This window comes from Epinephelus moara, chromosome 8, assembly GCF_006386435.1.
Source record: "Epinephelus moara isolate mb chromosome 8, YSFRI_EMoa_1.0, whole genome shotgun sequence".
Classification (NCBI taxonomy): Eukaryota; Metazoa; Chordata; class Actinopteri; order Perciformes; family Serranidae; genus Epinephelus; species Epinephelus moara.
Window position 1 is genome coordinate 30,275,717 of NC_065513.1, and position 26,954 is coordinate 30,302,670.

General features: G+C 41.3%; 1 protein-coding gene across 1 annotated transcript in view; it reads left to right on the top strand.

The window, feature by feature from the left end:
* LOC126394053 (corticotropin-releasing factor-binding protein-like) overlaps positions 1-26,954 on the top strand; it is a 93,944-nt gene that overhangs the window by 34,157 nt on the left and 32,833 nt on the right. The window lies entirely within an intron of this gene.

Sequence of the window (26,954 nt, forward strand, 5' to 3'; positions counted from 1 at the left end):
TGGGAGCTGATGCGGACCTTCAGTTTTACTATGGATAGAACCGCATCTGCATGACCGCAGCTGTCCAATGCGGAAGGAATGTCCGAGCTTTTACTTTGGAGATTTCTTCGTCACCCATTGACCAATCAATTGGTTGAAGAGTAGGTAGAATTTCTGTCGCCCAAGCTTTTCTTTGGTTGACTACAGCCCTGATGTTAAATGTGAAGCTGGAGCTAGTTAGCTCAGCATAAAGACTTAAAACAAGGAGAAATGACTCTGTCCAAAGTGACAAAAGCCAACAGCACCTCCTAAAGATCACAAAATAACACATTATATCTTGATTGTTTAATTCGTACAAATATGAAAGTGTGAAATCGATATGTTACCATTTTATAGGTAGTGTATGCTGGAATGTTTCTGGCGCTACTGGTGCCAACTAAGAAATGGTCTGGCATATAACCCACATAAAATGGCAAATGCTTGTTTTTACAGTTATGGATTATGCAAGCAGTGTGTTAATTTGTGAGCATCAGAGGTGTTTCCATTGAATAAAGCCAGGCTATCTGATTCTTGTGTTTGTGCTTAGCTAACTATCGGCTCCAGCTTCATATGTAATGGAAAGACATGAGAGTGGTATTGATCTTCTCATCTGACTCTCCACCAGAAATCAAACAAGGGTATATCCCTAAATGTCAAACTATTCCTTTAAAGGTTTGAGTGATGTATAGTAAATAAGCATTTTTGTGTTTCTTAGATTGACAGTCATGCAAAGTAAATGCCTGTTTTTACAATAAATGACCAACATCACAGCTGTTACAGACTTAGATTTAGTTTTTTCCTAGTGTTGGTTTGTGTATTTGAACACTGATCTATAGATTTGGATGTGATAGCAGGTTCCAGTCTTGTCTCATTCTCATTTATTGAAGTGTGGTTTCCCTTTTGTTTGCATTTGCATTGCAGTTTGTGCCTTCGGGCGCATCAGTATTTTGGATGTGACAGCTTGTGCTGTGTAAGACAGAACAAGTTGAGGACGTTGTGAGTTATAGAGCTCTTAGACCAGTTTACGAGGACTATTATCTCTCAGTTAGTCTCAGTTTTATGTGCATTTTCTCTGGGCTGGTCTGGAACCATCAATTTAATGCTTTCATAAAGCAAGGTTAGATAGCACTGAATCAAACAGAACACTCGCTGACACTCTCCTCTGCTTTAGAGCTAAAGTCACAAAGAGGAGACGGAAGAAGACGACGTGGAGAGGCGATGAAAGATGGAGAGACAGTTTTATGATGTCTTTTTAAAGCCAATTTAGAACAAAAGTTTAGTTTCCAGCTGCAATAACAATTGGAAATGTAGTCACACAGTAAAACCCAAACAAATATATTTCCCCATGTCTGGTTGAGTGTCTGTTGCACGGACGCTTTATTGTCTGACATGACTCCGTGTTCATGTATCAAACAGGCTTATGTGTTTTGTGAGGCACTCGTTTTCATGGTGCTCATTGCCTGTTTTATAGCAGGCCGTCCTTTTCATGATGTTGCTCTATCACCTGCTGTTTCCTGTCAGCAGTCCGAGAGACAAAGACTTTGCCGTTAGTCCAAACATACTATTCACTTCAAAACAAACAACAAGCAGAGATCGATATGGGTTGAAACGGAGTGCAGTGCTTATGGACAAAACACAGTTTTTCAAGCAGGCATTCAATAAGAGCCTGATTCCATTTCACCTCATTTATGAGTTGTGTGTGTGACTCTGTGTATGCGTGTGTAATCCATCTGCTCTAGTGTGACACCTTAATTTTGAATGCTGGTGGAGACACAGCAGGCCGAGAGAACGAATGGATGAGGGGAGTGAGGGAAGAAGGAAAGGAGAAATGAGGAGAGAGTAGAAAAAGAAAGTGACCCAAGTGGAGATTTTGTTGTGCGAGTGTCTAAGGATGCAGTGCCAGCACTCTCTGACAAGGAAGAGGAGATTTATCACCTCTCAGTGGTACCTTACACCCTGACAGAACGGCAATGTGAGAATCCCCCCGACACGTAAACACAGATGTACCCTGGTGTGTGTGTTGTGACAGGCTGCAAGCTCTTTTGTCTGGCTTTGACGAGTCTGTCATTAGCAGCGACGAGGGGCGACAGAGGGCCTTATCAGTATTTAAATATTCTGACATCTTTGCCACCACACTTCTGCACGGACTTCCCACTCTCCATTTCCACTTTTCCGGCTTGTCTCCTCTCTGCTCTTTTTATCCCTCCACCCTTCTATCCATCCTTCTTCCACCAGGCTGCTCTCGTGCTCTGCCAGTTCCCTTTTCTGGTCTTTATATCATTGACTGTGAAATGTATTCCCTTTCTTTTCTTTTATTTTGTCTCAGTGTGTGTTGGAATTTGTCACAGAGTGTTACCTGCTGTGCCTGACTACCTGGTGTAAAGTATTAGATTCTCTTTACTTTGGCTGCGCTGAGTGAGTTTTTGGCTCTAGTGAAAATTCAGTGTGGCAACAGGCCAAAGGCTAAATCTGAGTTCAGAATTATCCAGAATATTCCTGGCAATATTCCATGGAAGCGATAACAGCTAAATCTTTGTTAGCTTATACATATCTGCCCGGAGGCGACTGTTTTTGTCACAGCAGCCTTACGCCCGTGACTGTAGTCTTGCTCGTGCATAGGCTACTCTTCGCAGCAGTAAATCACTTTGTGCAAAGACGTACTCAAATCTACAGGACAGAGAAGGGAAAAAAAACACAAGTCAGGACGAGCTTAATTGTGATTCTGATTTGAATGAGAAAGCAGCTTAACAAAAGGGCCATCGGAAGCAGAGAGGTAAAAGGTTTTACCTCTAACAAGCGCTACGCTAAAACAACTCTGAAGCTGAAGAGGTGTGCTCTGAAAGGCATGTATAAAGCTCTTTATAAGTGTCTGCTTATGAGTGTGTGTGTATGTGTTAGCAGATGTACATGTGTTTGTATGTGCGCATGACACACACACACTCACAAACCTACACACACAGGGGTGATTTATTCCAAGCACAGGGCAGGTAAATTGAAGCAGGCCTTTCAGGTTGGTTTTCAGCTCCAGGTCTAATGAGAGCAGCGTTTCCCGTCTCTCCAAACAATGCGCTCCTGTCTCTTAAGAGCCCTTCCACCCGCCTGCAGCCTAGCCACTCTACATTAGATCTGTGGCCTGCAGCAGCCACTACAGTGAAAGGCCTCAGGCTCTGAAATGGCTGTTTGATTCTCTCCCTGCTTTGCCTCTAAATGAATGATTTATTGGCTGTCAATGAGGAGGCCAAGCGTAATGGACAAAAGCAGCACTGCAGAGCCCCAGTCAAGAGGATGTTGTTGTGGATGTTCTCTTTGAGGATCTCCCTGCCTCTGTCTGAAACTGTAATGAAGAGTAAACATCCTTGCTAGTGGCAGACCAAAGGTAGTTGGGCTACATTAGGAATTGTATGACTCCAAGTTGAATGCTGACATCGTTGGCACCTTTTTAGCTCCTAATAAAAGCATTTTTAAAAAATCTGATTTACAGTTTTTGAGGAATTGTTGAGGGAATTATACACACTGTCACAATATTGGAGTGGCACCGGTCATGTAAATTAAAACTGTGAAAACAAGCTGGATTTCTGAGCCACAGATGCAGGATGTTGTAGGCTATCAGACACACTGCTTCAATCAATTAACACCACTGAGTAGCCTACCACTCTCACACTGCGACTGGAGTGGACGCAGGCGGCAATGGAGACATGTTATTTAAAATCCCCACTGCTTTTGTTCCCGTAAAAGGGGACATTAACACCCGCTCGTCCTTTGGCCTCTGCTTGACATCCAAACGGCTAATTTCTCCAGATCCCTCTAATCCCCCAGGAGGGACAGCAGGGCTCGGGGCCAGCAGGGACGAGGGCCTCAGAGGCCGGTCGCTACAATAGAGAGTCGATGGGTGCTTTTAGAATTGACGTTCTAAAACGTGCCTTTGTTTGCATCATGCTCCCTGGTGTCCCGCCTTTCAGCGGCTCTAATGATAAGTGACAGGCCATTAATTGAAGCTCTTTAGGAAGCCATCATCAGACACACGTCTGATCCTTTTCCACTGAGACCAGTACAACAGTATTGCAGGATGGTAGATGAGCAAATTGTGGGGTTAGGTTGCTTAATCGGTTTGATTTTATTGGTGCGTGTAAATCAGTGGTTTCTCAAAAAAAAAAAAAAAAAGCAAAGGATGAGGTTGTTATTGGCTGGCAAATATATTTTTTTATTTCTCTTTAGCTCAGTAACAGCTGCTTCTTTTGAGTGGACAAATATGGGCCAATTAAAATTTCATGTTTGTTTGTTTTCTTTTAAAGAACTGCTTAATATGAGTTTCATGTGGAATGATCAATTTTAAAGAATTTATTGTGACATGTAGGGATGTCCGTGATTAGTCGACTAGTTGATTAAATGTTGCAGCACGTGCTAGATGACACCAGAAATTCTAGTCAATTAAACATACTATTAAACTTATTATTTTATGCGATAGCATTCACATATTGAAAATACTGTTGCAGTTTTCAAACACATTAACTAAAGTTTAATTTTCCCAAAGAATACTGTTTTTAATAAGTGCTACTTGTTAACTTTTAATTATGTGCAGTGTTCATAATGCATGGTAAAAGTGCCTCACATGTTATCGGCATCTAAGACACGATCTGATTATTGAAAAATGCGATTAATGATTTTGAATGGCTCCTATGATATCAGCAATATGCAGTTTTTAAGACAACTTTTAATGTTATAGTTTAAATTGTGCTCAATTTGGACTGTTTTCCAAATGTTTTTTTACTTTTAGACTATGTCTAAGTTTAAACTTTTGGAAATTAGTAGTCACAAACATCCCTAATCACAATTTTAGGAGGATTTTTCAGTGACGCTACACTGCAGTTTTCATAGCTCTACTATTGTGATCATTTCTTTTTAGTTAATTGAAGGAAACACAATGCAAATAGTGACAAGCAAACACTCTTGGCTTATTACAGTCGTTTCCCCAATGTATTTACCAACCTTACAAGGCAGAAAAGAGAAACAGTAAAGCAGAAATGTAAATACTTATTTATTCTGCATAGCAGGCCAGAGTGTCTACATAAAAACAATCTCTTCTCTTCATCTCTTTCATAGTCTTTACTCCAAGCATTATATATTGCATTCATAAAGCACAGTATGGCACCATCAGCTGCTTTTATTTTGTATTCAATGTGCGCTTCCACTGTGAGCTTTAAGTCCTCCACTTCTCAACATGACATTCTCCAGTGCAAATAAACACCAGGAGTGTTTGACGCTACAGCGGTGGTCAACCATAATTAGAAAACTGCCTCCACTGCTGATGTACGGATGATAAAGAAAATCATCATATGGGCTGTCTGAGCTCTTGATAAGAAAATAAGAAGAATGCAATTGTCTGTATATAATGATATAAATTTAAAGGCACAACAGGCACCAGTGATTATTCTAGGAACAGGATTGTATAACTAAAAAATGATTCAAGTCAACTGCTTGTTTGTCACCAGGGGTCTGTTAGACGTTGTAAAGGGTGAGCACACTCAGCTATGCAATTGAATGTTGTCAATTTGTGCCTCAATAAACAGAGGACACAGATAATGAGATATGTGGGAAAGTTAAAAGTACTGAAATTACTCACTAAAGATGTTCTCACAATGATATATCTGCATAATATTGACACATTAGATCCAATTGTTTATCTGTAGTTTTGCTCTAGAAATAAGAGGGAACTCTCTGGTTTAAAACCACCATTAGATGTAAACTATGGATTTATTTAAGTTGATTTTTCAGTGTGTATATTTACATCCACCCTTATCGTAAACATTTTGTTGAACTCTTATAAACAACAAAATACTTTTTAAAGGACGCTATCATCACCTCAGCGACCATGTCATAGTCAAGGTCGAAACCGTCACTGGCCACAATAAATAGCCCAAATAATCTCAACTCCAGAACCGAAACCTGCATTGCATTTATTCTACATCCCCAAGTCCAGTCATCCAGCTACAGTTCATTCCCCTCCAACCAATTTACCATCTGTGCATCTCTCCATCTTCTCCCTAAAACAGGGAAGGAAACAATTGTCGCTGTTTGGGTTTTAGGGGCTAAATGATGTCGCTAATCACCAGCTTTTAGTGGGGCTGATTTATGGAAGGGACATGAATTGTTATAGGCTGCCTTATATGTGTGCGTGTGTGCGTGTGTGTGTGTGTGTTTGGGTAGGTGTCAGAGAGGCAGCCTGTGGGATAGGCTAAATAGTCCTATTATTTATCGTCTCAGAGCGGCCTCTCTGAACGGAAGAGCGGCTCTCCAAATTGAAATATAGCTGAGTTTACCCTTCTGATTACCGCAGTAGTTTACTCCCAGCGCCCAAGGAGATCATTAAACAATGGCCGCCACCAGCAACTCAGCACCCCATTATGGCCCAGGATAAATGCTCAGAGTGTGCCTCGCAGGCATCATTCTTTTTTTCCATTTTGAGGATAAACTGGCCAGCTAATGTTGTGACAAGATCTGTAATTGGTTCAAAATTCTAACAAGATGATTAAAATATGGTAATGGATTATGAACAAACATTGAGCACACATGAACGCCTTACTGTCCTTATTGTTGTCCAACTGAATTAGCTTAATTGCTGCTATTACAGTGAGCCACCAGGACAAGAAACTTGACATTGAAGCAGCTTGTAAAGTTTTTAAAATGAGAGTCTGTATATTTAGTTATCATACAGCTTTTGGGTGTCAGATAATTTTAGTTTCCTGGGTGTTTAGCGATGTCAGGGAGACAAATGAGCATCTAAAGAGTTAAGAGAGCCACTGATGGCGGCAGTATCGATGTGAGAAAAATGGGTTATCTCAGTGGAACCATGTCTCATTCTATCCCAGCCATCACCATCACCCAGCATTTCCACAATGACCTTTGCAGGCGTGATGTTGGTCGGGGTTGCAGGCTGAGTCCTTCACACGCTGCTGCTCTGATTACTGCAACATCTGTAACATAAACAGTAGAGCAGGACATCAGCACAGCAGACCTAACAGCCATGACAATGAAGTGACAGTGTCAGCTCAAGACAAGATGACAATGATGTTTCTGTCTCAGTGTGTTGATTATGCAGCGTACAGTGTGTCTCGCAGAGCTGGAGGCTGTTCTGGATAAATGGGGAACGATGCTCCCACGCACATCACAGCAGCTCTTTATGTCACAAAATTAAACCTTGACCTGTGATTACTTCTGTGATTAATGCAAACTGCACAAAAACATTTCTGCTAGGACCGTGGCACAGACTGGTTTGTGCTGCAACATGCTACCCCGAGAGATGTCTGAGGCTTTATTAGGAATTAGTATGTATGTCGGTACACAAGTCAGCCAGGACCAGCTGGAGAATCATCACCAGTAATAATCAACCTTATTCGATAATAGCAGGATAAGAGAAAAATAGGCTTGCATACTGCAGAAACTGTAGCTAATATGATGAGTTGGCTCTGGAGAGGCATTTTATTGAACTGCTGAATGGAAGGCTGAAGCTTTGTAAAATTAGCAAAGCAGTCTTTAAGGTAGTGTAAAGACACTGCTCATGAAGTTTATAGTCATCAACTGCTCGTGAAACTTTATTTGACTCTTCACGAAAAAAAAAGGAGCCAAATGATATATAATGAAAATCATGCTGTTGTTTAACATGCACAGACGTCTGTAAATAAAAGGAGCAGGTTTGTGCTGCTTAGCGGCTCTACTTCTCTCCCATGTAGCAGGCTGTTTTTGTGGCTGTTGTTGCTGTCTGTCCTAACACATTTACCTTAAGCCATCAGCACTCATTAAATGCCTGCTGGTGCAGGGAAACAAAAGGCTGCCTGGCGAGCCAATATGCGCCTCTGACACGTCAGCCAATCCCCAGACGGTCCGCAGAGCCTGGCTGCGCCACGGAATTCTCAAACATATTTTTCTAATTTATGGATGGATAATAAATCAACATTAAGGCTTGGACAACGAGTTATACATCAGAGGGAGATGGCTGCAAACTGGGCCACAATGCAGCAGAGGAGACCAGGCGCACATCTGCACTAAAGTCACACTGTGTGTATGTGTGTGTGTGTGTGTGTGAGTGTGTGATTATGTGTAAATATGTATGTGTCTGCACTGCCAAACTCAGTTTAATTTCAACCTCTAAGTTGGTGGAGATACAAACATTTTTAATGCCGCTGCTTAGAGGAGGCGAGTATGAATATTATGAATAGGAAATAAGACCATTTGGATTTACTACTGGAGGGATGGTGCTTTAAATGCTTCATAAAATTTAACACTGTGAAATATGCGCGCGTTTGCATTTTAATGCCCATGAATTGGCCTTTCACTGATGTGGTAGGTCACTGGTTCTATACGGGGCCTATAGCCTTGCATTTAGTCGCCACAGCTTACGAAGGAAACCCATATCCTTGTGCTGATTGGTTCACTGTTGCCTCACTGTGTTCAATCTGAGTGCCAAGAGGACACATGTCAGCAAACCATCAGTATTCCAAAATAAATTGAAGTATTGGTCATTTAAAACAAATTCCCCTGCTATACCTTGGCTTGTATCGTAGAGACTGTCTCAGTATGTTTTAGTGTCAGATCCAGTGGTGTAGTGGAGGGTATACACAGGTATACAGCATATTCACCGCTCTTTTTCTGGCCATTTATAGTATACCCAAATTGCAACATATAGGAGATTATACCCACTTCCTCCTCAGTAACCTACCCATCTACCCAGTGGTACACCTATCTCATCAACTACCACTACACCACTGGTCAGATCTATTGTTGTCATTGAACAATCAATTATTTCCCCAGTGATAATATGAAGCTGGCAGAAGGCTGATCACGTCCACTCTGGGTAATTTAGAAGACACAGGTATTTATTTATTTTATTTATTTTTTTTAAAGATATTTTTTGCCTTTAATTGATAGGATAGTGAAGTGTGAAAGGGGGAGAGAGAGAGGGAGTGACATGCAGCAAAGGGCCACAGGCTGGAGTTGAACCCGGGCCACTGCGGCGACAGCCTTGTACATGGGGCGCCTGCTCTACCACTAAGCCACCGACGCCCCCGCAGGTATTTATTTTAAAATAATTTTGTTTTACCTTATATGGTTGTTTTGTCAGACACGTTTTTTAATCAGTCACAATACATTTCTTTGAATTTTACTTTGATTTTTAATTCAAACATTTAAAGTCAGTCACATCATGGTGTCCCTGGGTGGCCGAAATATAAATTATGTCAAGGAAAACCAACACTAATATTTTATTCTACCTAGAAAATGTGTCACTTTTTGATAAGCTATAGGCTCCCCTTGACAGTCTGACTCCCTGTTTGCACCTGTTGTTTTTAGATTATTTTATAGTTTATTTAAACAGAGATTAGAGAAAATGCAAAATATTCTTATCTAATTTATTTTACCAGCAGAACAGCTTCTCTGTAGTTTGCAACTTTTAACTCCAGCATTTCAGCACCATGGACAGCACAACTGGGGCTCAGCACTTAAAAACTAAAGATTTATTTTTTTGAAAAAATGTTAAGATGGTCTGAATTTAATGATAATGTTTTTAATATTAGATATCATCTCCTTTTACTTCCATGTCACCATCACAACACCGACGGTGAGTTTGTTTCTAGTTGCTCTCACTCTGTTAGGCGTTTGATGCATTGTGCGGCTAAGCTAGAGCTCCACTCTAAAATTATTAGACCTAATCATTCATTAACCTCCATTAGACTGATAGGAGGGTAAACCTAACGCCTGATTACATTCTCAGTGTGTGTGGGTATGACTTTGTGTGTCTGCGTCCATGTGTGCGGGCACACACACACACACACACACAGTGTGCATGGTGGGTGTGTGGGAGTGAAAGATGCACCCTATACATTTCTCCACACACTGCACATGTCTTTATTGTATTGATACACAGTTAAACAGTGTGTGTGTGTGTGTGTGTGTGTGAGAATGTGTGTGTATATGTGTGTGCATGTGTGTGCATGCATGTGCAGTGGAGAAGGTTTGTCATTCATTAGAGTGGAGCACAATCAGAGCTAAACTAGCCATGGCGGCCTGACTCATTATAAGCTGAAGGTTTATTTAAAACCTCACACTGCCTCATTCCCAATCCACTCACCACCATATGCATACAGTAATTACACAAGTGAGGAGGAGGAGAAGGTTGGTGAGCTGCTGCTGTGTGTGTGTGTGTGTGTGTGTGTAGCTGTGTGTGAGTGAAAGAGAGCGAGTGAGAGAGAGTGAGCATGCAGGCCTGTGCGTATGATTATTTTTCATTCCATGTTTCGCCTGAGTTCTGCCCCTATAACTGAGGATCTAATCAATCTGCCGGCTATTAAGTTTGTTAATTGATAATGCATACTAATTAGGCCTGGCTCCGTTACCACAGCGACGACGAGAAGGTGATTGTAGGCAGGAGTCCAAATGGACTTTTAAAGCAGGGAGCGTGAGGTGGAAGCCATCAAGCCTGCACATGTGCACGCACATGCTCGTGGCGCCTACACACACACACACACACATACACACACATACACACACATACACATGCATGTAGCAAAAAATGCAGTCAGCATAAAAACTGTCGGTGGACTGACCTTATTAAGCTGTGTTGACCTATGTCATCATGTGCAATATACATTCATCCAAAAAGACTTTAACTCTCTTATTTAGTATTTATAATCCATCAGCCTGTTTGATAAATGTTTATAACACACTACAGTGTAGTTATAAGCAGATTTAAGGACATTAAATGTTTATTAATCTACAATATTTGTCAACATTTTAACTTCTGCTATGAAAACACATTTTATATTATCACAACTGAGTTTTATTGTATCGTCATTCAGTATCTGTTTATACACCCAGAGGAGGAGCTGCAATGTTGGACAAATACTTTAATAAACACTTATATCTGTTTACAGCTACATTATAGTTTGTTATAAACCTCTTATAATATGTTTATACACTACTTATAAAGACTAAATGCTGGCTATGGGGGTATGGGGGTTTACATGTTACTGAAAAAGGATATTTCTATTAAGGAGCCCCTTATATAGTGTTTATATGTTGTAACTAAAAGCTTTATTAATGCTAAATAAAGGTTTTATTGTTATTATTATTATTTATTATTAATTTCTATTATTATTTTTTCTTTATTAAAACACTTTGTTAACGTACATGTACTTGATTTTAAGTGTCAATTTGAGGTCAGTCAAAGAGTAATATGTAGTTTTCACTCAGTTATTTGACAACTTTAAAATTACTTTCCAAATGTAATCTATATAACATGATGAGCTTATAAAATATTACACAGTGTAATGGAGGAAACTACTCGGCAGCATATAAAATAGTTCAAATCAGCCTCAACAACAGTTAAATGCTGCCCAAACATTCATACATCAGCAATAATAATCCAGTAATATATACAGTGTTTTGGAGTAACTAGTGACATGTAATTACATAACATAATTAATGTAATTATAATCAGTTACAGTTACTGAGGAAAAAGATGTAATTTAATTACAGTTACTAATCAGGATGTTGGTGATTACAAAGAGGTCACATCCGAATATTCTTTTTGGTAAAGGTTTATATGCAGAATAAAACATGAATTCTGTTGCTTTGCATCTTTTTGCTGCGCAGGAATACTTTCTTTTAGTATAGTGTTTTTTTCGGTTTTATTGCCCAGTTTAAAACATTTGTCAGAAAAGTAATCAAAATGTAATCAGACAGGTAACCTGTGACATTTTAAAAGTAACCTTCCCAACACTATTAAACCACTCGCAGGAGCCATTTTTATACATTAGAGTATTTTTACTTTTGATATGTTTACATTTTGCTTTTAATACTTCGGTGACATTTTTGTTACAGGATATTGAAGTATTTTTACATTGCAGCATTGTTCCATTTGCTTATTAAATAAATTGTCTTGATATATGAGAGCGAGAGGCCTGATTATTTGCAACCTGGCAACACAAAGCCTGCTCTTATTAATGGCTTCTGACTGATCTGTAAAGCATTAGTAAACTATTACTTAACCATTTGATACTAATTACTGTGTAAACCTGTTATGTAAGATGCCTTTTTTAAGAGAGTGGTACCAAAAAACATTCAGTGTAGTAAAACCTCCATGTTTAACCACAGCAGCACTGACAGATCCCTGTGATGGAAAAGTGGAGAGCAACATCATGCCAAGAAAAAACAAAGTTGATCTTAATAGCAAAACAGTAATTTCTATAACAATCTAGTAGCAGATGTGTTTTTTAACCATGTGTGTGTGCTTTGCCTCTGTGTGTCCAGCTCACTGCCTCTGTATTTGTTTTGGCTTTTGTGAGTTAGATATGGACACACACAGAGGCACATGCACGTGCACACATGCACACAAACCTATTTATCACCTGCCCGAGACCCTGAATTATTATCTCTGTGGTTCAAGGTCAAGGAGATGCAGCAGGTAAATTGAAGTCGGAGAGGTCAGCGCAGTTTGATCACTCTGTTTCTTCGTGCTGCTTTGGAGAGACAAAGCTGAAAAAGGAGTTTTGGGTTTTTTATGACAGCGATGATAGAGACATTACCTCGATACGTCTCTGACAGGCCGTATCTCTCCTCAGCTAACCTTAGTCCCTCTGACCCGTGTCACTTCCTGCTGTCCAACAGGAAGTAGTCCTCCTGGCCCACCTTTAGACATGTTGTCACACAGAATATGCCTGTCACTGCCACTCAGACGTCACTCCGGTGTGGTTGTGTGAGTGTGTGAATATGTACAGCAGAGGTAGTCAGGGCTCTTGTGTTTGTCTATTTGAAACCTGTGTGGATGTAACTGTGCAGAGGAGGATATTACCCTCATTACCTCATGATGAAGAGCTCAGTAGATGGTCATATCACTGATTTATCCTGCCCGCTTTGTCTGTGTGACTGATGGCGTTGTACACACGGGCCAATCCCTCATCAAACTATTCAGTCTTTGACAGATTGGGCTTTATAAATGAACCAAACATTTTCAGGAAGATTAAATCAACCTTCACAAAACGCTTTAATTGAGTCATCTGTATGTTTTCGTTTCCCCTTAGATTTTTGGGGGAGTTTGTGTTTCATCCTGCTGGATGTAGATTTCCACGCGAGCCAACCATCTCATGGCTTTGTTAAACCACAGATATGAAAACACAGTTCTGCTACGCTCTCTTCACCCTTCCTCCAACCTCTTATTACTTTTTCTTTGCCTCTTTTTCTTGCTGCGTCTCATCACCGTCCCTTGCTCTGTGTATCTCAAACTGTGCATGTGTTGCATGCTTTGTGTGTGTGTGTGTCGGTGTGTGTGTGTATTCACCGAGCACATGGCTGCACGCACGTGCGTATTTGCACTCTGTGAGCAGTGTGTGTGTGTGCGCGTGCTCGTGCTCGTGTATGTGTGTGTGTGTAAGGGGGGGCAGAGCAGCCAGCTGGGTTGGAGGGGTAATAAAGAAGGAGAATCAATAGGCCATGCAGTAGAGCCAAGGTGCTGCCATTTATCACACCGCCTCCATGACTTCCATCATTCATCATGCCCAATGAGGCAGCAAATAGGAAAATGACTATTTGTATCAAACACATCTGCACTCATCCACTGAGGTATTTTATTCCCATTAACTCAAAGAGTAGAATACGCCAGTTTCAGCTGCTGCTGCTGTTGTTGCTGCTGTGTTTGTGTGTGTGTGTGATTCTATTTGTTCAGGCTTGTAGTTGTAGATTCATTGGGAACACATTCATGGCTGCTGTTGTTTTTTCCCTGGAAAAAAAAAAAACAAGCAGAATGTGTGCTGTGAGCCCTCCAATCCCTGTGTTGATGTTTAGCCTCTCTCACTCCCTCTCTTCCTCTTTCTCTCTTTTGACCTGCTGTCTCCTTTAGTCCACATTCCTCCTTGTTTCCAAATCTTCCTCCTTCTGAACCCATGGAGTGATCGTGCCGTAATATCTCACGGCTGTAAGGAGCCATTACATTAAGCTTGCCTTTCATTCTCACCTATAAATTAGCCCCGGCGCTGGTCTGCCCAGGGGTTGAGGTGTATATCTGTATGTGTGTGTAGCCTGTAGGGCTGTGGGGTGTAGAGGGGTGGACTGTGGTCATTATGGTCTAATATCCCATGAAATGGTGAAATTATTATGCAGCCTATTTTATGAGCTGCCCGCGAATATTAAAGAAGGATATTTTGTGTGATATGCCTCCCATAAATCAATGTGATTGTGTTTGTTTTTGGCTTGCTTTCTTCCCTCTTAATAAAACCATGCTCGCAGTAATTCAGGGTCTCCGCTGACAGACTCAATCCAAAATTTTCTCTGCATGAGCCAAATGTTTTTGTGTTTAAAGCGTAAATGTTACCTTCTCTGAAAGGGAGATTTTTTTTTTTTATTATCCTATATGACGAGTAAACAAATTAAAATAGAGGTGCAACAATTAGTCAGTTAGGCAGAAAATAACTCAGAAACTATTTTGGTAATCAGTTATGTTTCAGTTTTGTAGCTTCTTAAATGCAAAATCTGCCTTTTTTCCTGTTTTATATCATTGTAGATTGAATATATTTGAGATTTGGACTGTTAGTTGGACAGAAAATGTGATGAGCAATTCCTTTATTTTATTTTTTGACATTTCATAGACCAAAAAAATGAATTAATTTAAATTAATTGCTAATAAAAAGCATTGCTAGTTTACATAAAAAGTAAAATGTTCAATTTTTTGTTAATTATAAGTATGACATTTAAACGCATTTATATACATATGCATGCAGTACATGCCTGCAAAAGGGGGACAACATTAAGCTGACAATCACACAAAAACACACACACACACACACACACACACACACACACACACACACACACACACACACACACACATAAGACCTAGATATTCTTGGGGAAGTGGACAAGAAGTGGATAAGATAAAGCCACTAGACTACAAACACACACACACACACACACACACACACACAAGCACACTTGGCGTGGCGAGATAAGACTATACTAATCTTCATTGCTGCGGCTTTGAAGGAGAGTGTAATGTACCAAGGTCACTTAACACATCTATCTCCCAGACATTCATCAGTGCTCTTAGCGTCTCTCTTTTACTGCTTTCTGATATACGGCTCTCAGCGGGCTACAGCCCTCACATGAGGAGGACACACACTCCACCAGCACTATTACCAGGTGGAGCCTTCCTGTGAGATTGTCTCTCAGAAACACCTCAGAGGTGAAGTGTCTCACTGTACTGTACCCGAGGTTTCGCCTCTTGAACTCATTTTTTAAATCCTCATTAACTTCTGAAACTACAGATATTTCTAATAATGTTAATGTGTGTGAACGGGGTATTTCCTCTTTTTTTGCAGAGCTTATTATATTTAATATTTGATATGCTAGAGGTGGACTGTGTAAAAGGCAACTAGGGTTAATATCATTACCTACTCACAGCCTCATAATCATTACTGATTGGACAAATTTCTAAAATTACCTTCTTTATTACCAATTACATAGAACACTTAGCTTTCTCAATATCAATCAGCACACTGTGATAATGCATAATTAAGTCTCACAGACCAATCTGGATGAATTATCTAATATAAACCTAATGACAAAATCAAAGACTTCTTAATAAAACCCTACAGCCATATTGTTTGTTAACTGATGGAAAATGAAAAAGATAACCATGGCACCTCTGCTAATGTTTGATAAATCACTGATCAGATGTATAAAGCAAATTCCATTACAGAGCTTTCATCACAAATGTATATTCTTATTCATCCTGCTGCAGCGGTATTTTTATTCTAATGTATTTCTGTACTGTAATGGGCTGAATATCAATCAGGATCATTTGTTTAATATAATCAATAGTATTTTATTTATATGGCATGGATCTCTGCAACATTTCCTGCAGAGAGTACTGTACAGCTCTTGTGTTCACCCTGAGTGCGTCTCGAGCGCACATGGAGACGTGACCGTGCCCTGCGCGCCCCCGCCCCGCTTCCTCTGGGAGCCGAGGCAAAGTCACCCACCGCAAGGGGATGGCTTTCAGATTCATAAAATTCATAGAATTTTTCACAAATGGATGAACACAATTTCCTCCCAATTTCCTCATTATGCAAATATGCAAAATATCAAATCTAGACCAATTAGGGACAGCTACAGCTTCAAATTTACCGGTTTAAGCCGTAATTGCAGAAACCCTCAAATAATTACGCGGCTAATTGGGAATATTTGTGACAGATACAACAAATTCTCCCCACAAATTACATTTCATCCGAGGGACCACCGCGCCCCAGTGAAATCCTATCGAGGTCTAATTTCTCTTACATAATGAAAGGAACTGAAAACTTGTTATCACATTTGAGCACTACGCTGCTTTGTAATGTGGAATGATCAAATAAATTAAGCTGAAATTCATACATATTTCTCTAATCTCTTTCAAAGGCACTTTATTTGTAAAGGAAATAACTCCGGGTCGTTCCAATATGAGCCATAATAGGCAGTTAGTGCGCACGGGGAGCCCGGGAGAGGCAGAGTGCATACAGGACGTTGGCATTTCCAGATGCACGAGGAAGGAAATCACGCAGTCACCTTCAAAACTTAAGCAGCTTCGCGGGTTGGGAGGTTTGCTGGAGCTGTCTGCGTCCACACAGCTCTGGTTTGTCTTCTGTCTCTCCGGGACGCATCACCTCCTCACAGGTGACCCTCTCCAAGGTCATCAGGCCATCTGTGGACGAAGCACACACCCTCACACACACATACACACGCTCATGCACGTCAATACACACGCACATACACGCTCCATAAACGCCTGGCGCTGAAATGGAGCTGGTCTATGTAAACAGGCAGTGCGCCGGCGGAGCGTATCTGCGCCTATTTGTCAGAAAGCCTCATAAATACGATCGCTCCTGATATCTCCATTCCTCCATCCCGCCGGACATTTTACAAATGATGAGCACAGATACAGGCAGGAGACGCTCCGGAGTTTGTTTTCCATTTTATTTAGGCAAAATATTAATAGGAAAAATAAAAGTAAATAGAGTACAACTTATTTTTAAAATGTGTAATTTATTTCAAGCAGCCTACAGACCTGGAATTATTAACTGTCTACAATTGTCTACATAAGCACTGGCTTGGTTAAGAAAATGCCTGCTTGTAAAATGTCTATTGGATTATAATTACAGTATGTGGTTGAACCTATAGCCTCACATTTTGTTTCTCACACATTTTCACATTACAACATCTAATTTCAAATTTCCCAGTAGTCGCCTCATTTTGCAGATGATTGCAGTTAAATAAGACGGCTAAGGAGTCTGGATACACAATATCATTTACAACAGCAGCACCCGAGGTTCATCAGTCATATCTCTTAAATTTACAGGACCCACTTTGTGCAAGTGTAATCATTTTGTCAGCCAATGATTCCAGGTGCCTCCTAACCTTTAAAAAGTGCCATGATTTCTTCCCAGTTTGCGCTATCAATCATTTTGTTAGAGAAGTTGTCACTTTTGTGGGCTGGTGGATATCTCATTTTGTTTAGGGGGGGAAATCCCTCTTCAGTTATGTGATGATAAAAGCGACCCATCTATTTGAGATAAAGGCACTGCTTACGCATCAGATGCGTTATTTACTGACAAAAAAAGCAAGAGTGTGTACGCGTGCGTGTCTGAGTGTGTGTGCATTGTTTATATATATATATATATATATATATATATATATAAATTCATGCAGGTGTGATTGATGAAAGGACAAAGTGTTGGCACCGGGGACAGGAAGTGGACCCGGCCGGGGAAGACTGAGGTGTGCTCTGTTTCTGTCACATGGAAACCCAATTCATCCCTCCCCTCTCCGCACATTCCCACAGCACCGGAGTCTATTTCAGTCTGTTTGTATGAGTAATCCTATGACCCCGCTCTCTCCCTCCCTCCCTCCTCTCCCTCACTCACACCTCAGTCAGACCCGTTTATGCTGTGATTTTCTGGACACGACCGTCACTGACACCGGATAGATGAGGCTAATCTCAGCCGCAGGCAGACTGTCAGGCAGCTTTGCTGAGGCTCTGGGTGTAAAATGGCGCTCGGCTGCCCTGCGCTGTTTTTTCTTCCTCTGTCTCTCCCCTCTTTCTCTCTGTCTGTCAGTCAGTCACTGAGTGGCCAGAAAAATAGGAACACCTGTACGACTGCATGCAAAACTAACTCACTCCAAATGCTTGAGAGTACTGTCCTTAGTTCCAACAGGGAAGCAGATGAAAAGGGGAGCTGGGGCTGGGCCAAACGTTTAATTTCCTGCATTCTGGAGAAATTTTCTGCACCAATTTATGGTGGAGATGTCTTTAATTTAATCCAAATAAAAATCCTCTGCTACTTTCATATTTTTATTGGGGGTGGGAGACATGTAGGGGGACATGTTCCCTGCATCCCCCTGAAATCTACACATATGGAGTGATAGTTTTGGTCAGTTATTTGAGTTTTACAATTTGTTTATTATGTTAAAATGTGACCTATAGTATTTCATATAGGCCTACAGAGGAGCAAAACCACGATAAACTTAAATAATGCAATGCAAAGCAGCAAATTACCAGCAACAACAATTTATACTTCGCCTATAGTTTCACACTTTGATTACATTTTACAGTTTTTGTCACACGCGCAAACACTTGCAAAGATGTGTACACGCAGCCCCTGTGTGTCTATGTAAGAGAGGCTGTGTCATGTGATGCGTATGCCCATGTGTGCGTGCATGCATGGTTACGCCTGTGCATGCATGTGATTGAGTGCGCGCGCGCCCATCTCTAATGCCCTGTTAATTGCCAGACAGTGTTCCCACACACACCTCTGCTAATGTTCCGCTTGCTATTCAGTCTGCGGCCTGCCTTCGCCTGCCTGTCCTCCTCCCTCTCCCTTCGGTACGGATTGTTCCGTTACAATAGCAGCCTCGCGCACTAATTAGCTTACCTCACCAGAATTGTGATCAGGTTCTTCTGAGATATACGCGCAGTAATTGCGAGAATCCAGATTTGGGGAGACACGCAAAGACATTTTCACCTGTGGTTTAAAGTGGGAGTTAATGGGAGCCGTGTTTCAGGTACCTGCGTGCACAGCTTCAGCACCTTGGACAGCGCCATGAGGACTCAGCTCAGGTGGTGCTGAAGGAAAGCAGACTCCCTCACACCTTCTTCTTCCTCGATGCAGCCCAAAGTCTTCTAGTTTTCTTTAATCACGACAATTAGAGCCAATATTTTCCCCCGGACCCTGACAGACGTTGCTTGTAAGTCTCTTTTCTCTCCGAGCGTGCCGCCACTCTCATTACACACGCTGATTAAAGCATAGATTAGCCAGCAGTGGCCCTGTGCGCTCCTCACCAGCAGCTCGCTCAATATCAATTAGAGGCTGCGCCAAAAGCAGCATGTCCACCGGTGGCCCTCCGTCTTCTGCTTCCAGCCTCCTCACAGCGCTTTAAAAAATAGTAGCCTAATAATAAAATAGAAAAGGGAAAATGGAGCAGAGTGGCGGTATGGGATTGGGGGGTAGCAATCATCAACCGTGAGGGAGAAATGAGAAAGGACAGTTAAGGCAATGTTCATCAGATGGCGCCTCGGCTGTTCTCTAAATAACATGTAGGCCAGTTTTATGCAGCCACATCTGGGTGGTATTTTTAACCGCGCACCTCCGAGCTTCAAATCAAGAGGCGAAATAAAGGAAAAGTCACTTAGGCCTATTAGTCAAGGCAGTGTAGCCTACCTCTGCGGAGTTCATTCTGGAAATAATGAATAGTATGTGGATACGGAATGAAAAGCCTCTCAACCCAGCGTCAGTAGGTCGTTCCGGCTTAGAGAGAATTAATTCACATTTCTCCTCTTCTCTGACCTCCTTGGCTCGGTATAGAAATGAGGCTAATGACGTCTGATTTCATTTATTGACTGTATTAGTGCAGATATTTCTGTCTAACCGTGCTGATTTCATATCTTAAATCTACTTTTATTTTTAGAGGAGTGAAAATGAGTTGTGTTTGGATATAACAGGCCCACTCACTTCAATTAGGCCTAAATGATATCTGCGTTAATGGAGGTTTCTTTATTTTTGAAGCACTGGAAACAATTATATAGTAAGGAAGATGGTAAACTGTTGGATTATCTTGGTTGTTTACAAAGTTGATACCATGCTGGAAGGGCATAGGGAATGGGGTGGTTTGAGGGTCCTCCACCAGAAAATTTCGAGCATAAAACTTTTAATTTCCTGCATTGTGGTGAGTTTTTATGCACCAATCTGTGATTTTTCTGCATTAATTTATTGCGTAAATGTCTAATTTTGTCCGGGACAAATGCACATGTTCCACATATTGAGTGTCCCCATCAAAATCTGCACATATGATATAATGTCATTGACTGTGCAATCATTTATCAGTGATGGACTTGGCTGTGGGCACAATGGCTCCACACAAGACACACAATGATAATTCAGTGCCCAGTTTGGATCATTTTAAAGAAAATACTGATAAATAAATGCATTGCTGGTTCGTTTATAGAGTTTCATGACTGGAATAAATTGTTGAGGGTCACTGTGTGAAATTTCCAAATATAATTGACTGTCATGCAACAGCAGAAGCCTTGATTGGCTCTTTAGAGAGACGTCCCCGACCTATTTATCCACAATAACCGTGTGGTAAATACAGTGGTGCCCCCCTCCCGCACAACCTTCAGTGTCCACTAACAGACAGCCTGTCCAATTAAAAGTGGCCATCGATTATAGATAGCTGCCTGCTGGCATATATGAGGGAGACAACGCTGGATGCTATGCCACTGCCAATACAGGCCGCGGTTAGCCATGATCTAACCAGAGCTGACACCAGCATATTAGATCTGGACTGGGTTAATTCACCTGCAGTTGGCCCCTGTGTTGGCTCCATAGCGCGGCGGTTTACCTGCCCAGTCTAAATGCTGATCATTAAGTTGCTTCCAGCGGCCATGATTGGTGCAGAGGGGCTCATATCATTGATTAAAAAGGAAAGGCTGATATCGCAGTTATTTCAGCTCCTTTCCTTTTTCCTCCCAGCGGTCAGGCTGCAGAGGTAACACACATTTAAGATCAAATCACTGAGCAGTGTACGGAGCAATATATCGGGCTGGCTTTCCTACATGCTTTATAGGCTGTTTAATGGCATTTTGTCATTTTTAATACGACTCCAGAGCGAGAAATCGTGTCACACACCTTTCTTGCAATTTCTAAATAAAAACCTAAAAGATCACTTTTAGTTAATAGCGTGCGGCTGTGGGAATATGACAGCACTAATTTGTATGTCTGTGCAGAAACGGGCCCTGGGCTCATAGTTATCCCTTGTTATTGTGTGTGAAAGCCTCTGAACCTAATTCCAATTTTTCCCTCTCCTATTTTCCAGCAAGCTGCTTTTCCATTAACTTTGGGAAAACACGGTGGCAGGTCCATTTAAAAGAGCCCGTGCCCCACCCTTCCCATAAGCGCCTCCGCTCAAAAAAATAAGAAATTAAGAGCAGGGCCCATTTCATCATCTCTCCCCCCCAAACACAGAGACGGCATCCTCCAATGGAGCTCCCGGAGGGCGGGACAGGGGAGCTTTACCTTAGCATATGTTAACTATTACATGATGTCTTGATGGAACACAACGAAATGACTGGTAATTGACATAAAATATGACAAAGTGTTTGAGTCTTTCTGAGGAAAGCGTCGCGTATTACGGCGTATCAGCTCCGTAATGTGACTGATTAATGAAAGATCGGCCTCGCACTCACTCAGCTGATTCTGTGAAAAATGAGTTTTGTGTTGTCATTCCGACAAGCCGGCAACCACGGCCGGAAAAGACTATTAGCCGGAATCATTATCAATAGCCATATTTTCAAACTCTATTATGGCAATCAGGCTGGAATTTATTCAATAGATTTAGTTCATTTGGTTGTAATTGATAAATAATCAAAATTTATCAATGTACTTGCACACATTTCACTAACAATCAGGGAAAACTGCCCCATTTACCAGCTGACTTGGTCCAAATTAGAGCTAAATTGATGATCAATTAATCTTGGGAGGGGTAGTGCGCCGTGTTTAGCAGGGAAGCGGCAGAAATGTGGCGGAGTGGATGGAGAGGAGGAAGGAGAGAGAGAGAGAGAGAGAGAGAGAGAGGAGGAGAGGAGGAGAAGAAGAGGGAGGGAGGAGACGAGGAGAGGATGATAAAGACAATGGATGGATGGGAAAGTGTGGGATTTGTGAAGTGAGAGACGAGCTGAACTGGCTGGGTGAGTAACGCGCAGGAAACACGAGGAAGAAGGGACAACAGAGAAATACAACAAGTGTGTGTGTGTGTGTGTGTGTGTGTATATGTGTGTGTGTGTGCGCTTTCTCGTTTCATTTTATAGGTTTTACTGCATTGCTTTCACATTGTTCCCATCACCACACAATCAACCAGAGCTCATTTTTAGGATGTGTGTTTATGTGCACATGTATCTGTATCTGTCTCTCCACAGTAGGCTATATATTGGCCTGGGTGTGTGTGTGTGTGTGAGAGATAGAGAGTGCGTGTGTGTGCCTATATATGTCTCAGAGTGAGCGAGTCACACACTTGAAGTATCAGGTAGATCAAGTTCGGCAAGTCAGAGTGAGCAAGGTCAAAGAGACTGATCCCATTTATTCTTTAATTTGCTGAGGCATTAAATTGCATGATGTGGCTTTGCTGCAGTTTGATAATTACCAGCACATGTTTCTAATTTCAAGCTACTCAGAGACACTACTGACCCAAGTCCTCCCCTTTTATCTGGTATTTTAGGTGCACGAGTGTGTGCAGGAGGTGTGTGTGTGTGTGTGTCTGTTTGCTACAGGTTATTCTCACTATCTGAAATTATTAAATTATAAATAATGTGATCATCTTTACTCTCACAAGGTGGTATTATGTAAATAAAATCTTTCATAATGCACTGACTATTATATCAGATCATTGCTATGCCCTTGTTATGCCACCACCACCTCACTCTGACAGCTTTGTGTTTAAAACGAGTAAAACTGGTTGTTTTCAGGCTGCAGAGTTAAAAAAAAAAAAGGCTCTCGTTCAGTGTGTCTAAGGCTCGCTGGCACCTGTAATGTAAGGCACTCATTACCTTCAATGATGCATTACAGCTTCCTAATGATGGAGCCACAGTAATGGACCTAACTAATGACCGGACTTAAGAAAGAACATATTCTAATAGCTGGAGCAGAACTGGAGGGAAAGTCAAGGTGTCGGGGAGGAGAAGGAATTAGATCTGTGGCCAGCTGGAGGAGCCTAAATGACTGAGGTCACACTGTAAATACAATAGATTACAGGCTGTATGCGTAATACTCTAACCTTGTTAGTCAAACGTTTTGCTTCTGTTTTAAATGTGATGGAAGAAATTAAAAGGAAAAAAAAAAATAGACATTCAAGTGACGCTGCCAACACTAGTGAGGACTAATGGAAACATACAGGGCTCATGATCACGTGGAATCCAGCTTTTATCAGAACTGTATTGCAAAGCTCAGTAGATGCTCTCAGCCAATAAGCTGTCAAAACAGATTTTAAAGAAGATCTGTTCTGCTGCTGGCCTTAAACCCTGTATTTCCAAAATGTCCAGTGTTCAGACGGAGAGGAGAAGAGCTCTGGGTTCACATCTATCAGCAAACATTTAAAGGAAAGAACATAAAACCTTATGAATTAAACTACAATTGTGAAATTACCTTATTTTTTTTGCACCATATAGCCAGCTCAGTTGAGTTTCAGTGATGTAACTTAATAGCTGCATGTGTCATTTGAGTATATATCCTAAATATACATGCACCAGCATCAGCAGCCCCACCAGCCTTCTGTTGCTGGGACTTCCAGTGACTGTGTGTGATGTTTAGGGCTGCCACCTTTTAGTCAATTAGGTGACTAATCAGACGTTAAAGTGTCTTGTTTGACTAAGAGAATTTTAGCTGAATAGTCAATATTTATGGTCTCTTTGTGGAGAGCAGGCTATTATTATTCATTAAAGCATCACAACAGCACAAATATGGCAGGGTTTTATGAAGCACTATGTTTTAAGAGGCCCTGCTGCATTCACGTGCAGAGGTAATTAGGATTATTGTGGTTATGTTGAGAGATTAAAATGTTTTCTTCATAAAATCTACACCTATGCCACAAGATATTACCTACATGGGAAAGTGATGCTGTCATGGTTGTACTTTTCCTTGAAGCTATTGAACCCTGTTTAAACGTGTCACCTTTAAGTTTGATTTTGAACAGTATAAGGTGCTGAACTCACTGTTGATGCACCACATATGCCTGTGACTAACCTGAGGGTTTTCACTCTGTTTCTCCTCATTACAGTTGATCCTAAACATAGCACACCTGAGCATGAGGTCAACTGTTAGCAGCAAAGCTAATGAGACATCTTTAAGGCTGCTGAGACTCTCTTAATGACGCCTATTGTGACTTTCACTGCTATTTTAATAACCCCCCCAACAACCACACACCCCCAAGCACGTACACGCACGCGCGCGCGCACTCACGCCGCCACCGCAGCACACTCTCCGTGACACACGCCTCTTCTTCCTCATTAAGGAAATCGCTCTTCTTTGCTGATTATTTTATTTGAAGCCGTGATTACCGCTCTGTCCACCAGATCACGCAGTAACGGAGAGCAGGCGGAGGGCAGAGGGCCTAATTGGGGCATGAGATGCGCGGGGTGGTGCAGCCAGGCTGGGTGGCCGGAGAGGGGAGCCTCTAATGGGTTTGCCTGTCTGTGGCTCCCCGCTCTCGCCTCTCTCTGCATCTCCCGGGCTCGGATGCAACGCACTTATTGGCCTGCTTCTTATTCCACCGACTGTCATCACATCAGCTGCACAAAACTACAGTGTGATTTGCTAGAGAGCAGACGGCAAAATCGATTTCCCCTTTTTAAGATCCCCTTTTAAGATTTCTATAACTGATGCGGATGCAGATGTACGAGGCGATGCAATAGGCCTGAACATAAACGCCTGCTGCTGGTGTTGCGGTGTGGTTGTGGTGTAGAGGATCTCATCCCTGCACCTGCCTTCTGTTACTTGTATTATTTTAACCTGTTCTGCAAAGGCCCATATGAGCAATGGATTTAACGCAGTTTGATTGCTAAAAAACCGCGGAGAGGGTGGACACGGAATTCTTGATCTTTGAAATTGCTCTACAAAATTGCATTTGTTTTTGGTGCGCTTCCATTAAAAGTGTCTCCTCGCGTGTAAACAGCCGTTCCGCACTCAGATGCGCCGCATTAACCCGGGAGGATTGTATGTGAGTGTGTTTTTACTGGGGGAAGATTGATGCGGTCCAGTTAGGGAGGCTGAGTGAGACATAGACCCATTTCAAGTGGGTTCCTCTTATTACAGCAATAAGTTACAGCCTGAGGATCGGACAGCTGAGGGGATGTCTGCTATCCGGCCTGCTCTCACTGCAACAAAACACAATATCAATATTTATCATGTAGGTGTTCAAAGAAAGAGTCAGCAGTAACCACAACCATCTGGTTTTTACACGTGCCTTAACTTATGCATACAGGGCGTCCATGTTAATGATTTTCAATTATGGCATATCTATTAATACTTTTAAAAAATATTACATTTTTCTTATTATTATATTTATTATTATTTGTTATTATTGTTATGATGTTGTCATTATCATCATCATTATTGTTAAATAGTATTTATTATTAATAATTTAAAAATATTTTATTATTGTTGTTTTTATTATTATTATTATTATTATTAATATTGTAACTATAATTATTGTCATAATTATCATTGTTGTTAAAGCAACATCTGTATAATTTTTTATCTTGTCTGTTTTCTATAGAAATAAAAAATAAATAAATAAAACAATTTTAATAATAATAATAATAATAATAATAATAGTGGTAGGGTACATGTTTATTTTGTAATTGTTAAAAATAATACAAAGCACGATTTCATCAAATTAGACTCACTCATTGAATAATGGCCTCAAAATCATCCTGAATTGGAATTAAATGAATGCAATTTATTATTACATTCACTTAATTCGTAATTTACATAATAGAGCCCGTCATAAATTATTCATTATTCACATATTTATTAATGCACATTTGTAATAGTATTTTAGCAAAAAAAAAAAAAAAGACATTCATGGACTGAGTTAATTTCAACAATTTAGATTTTTTTTCTCTCCAATAATTTATTTATTTAATATTACATCAGTTGTCTTCAGGCTTCCACTAAGTGGAAATCAAACAGCCTCCAAAGCATACAGACCGTCTCTCCTGGCTCAAGCCCTTCACACACGCAGGGTTGGCCTTACAACTCCCAACACACAGAGTCCCTCTCCTCTCCTGGTCTACACGTCTGAATCAGACGACTCGAGGCTCTGCTGCTGTTGCTGCTGCTGATTGCTTCTCCTGAAACCTCCGGGAGCTGGTCACAGCTTTCCTCATCTCAGTGGACCATGCACCAGTCCATTTCCTTAAGTTTTCACGCTGTGCCACATATAGGCTACTTCCCTGCGTCCCGGTAGATTGCGGTTGAGGAGCATAAAAGATGAGCTGCCGATGTGGTGCAGGAGGAGAGAGAGAGAGGAGTCCTCGCTCGGACGCCTCCTTTGTGCGGCTGCAAAGAAACCTATTTAGTCCCAGGCGGTGGTCTATTCACCAGGCTCACCCTGACATCTGCCAAAAGCCCTCTCTAACCAGCACTGTCTGGAGGAGTAAGAGTGGAGCGCAGATCAATGGCTGTCCTGTTAATTGTATAATAGACCTACTTATGGACCAGTGCTAAAGGGGCACAATCGTTTAGGGTCTACCACGTCTGATTTTGTGTGAACCAAACAGGCCTAAATACCTTTAATTGCGCGCGCGCTGATGAAAAGTCGATGGGAGTTAAAGCGGCCGATCACTAACGGAGCTTAAATCCATCTGTACTCGT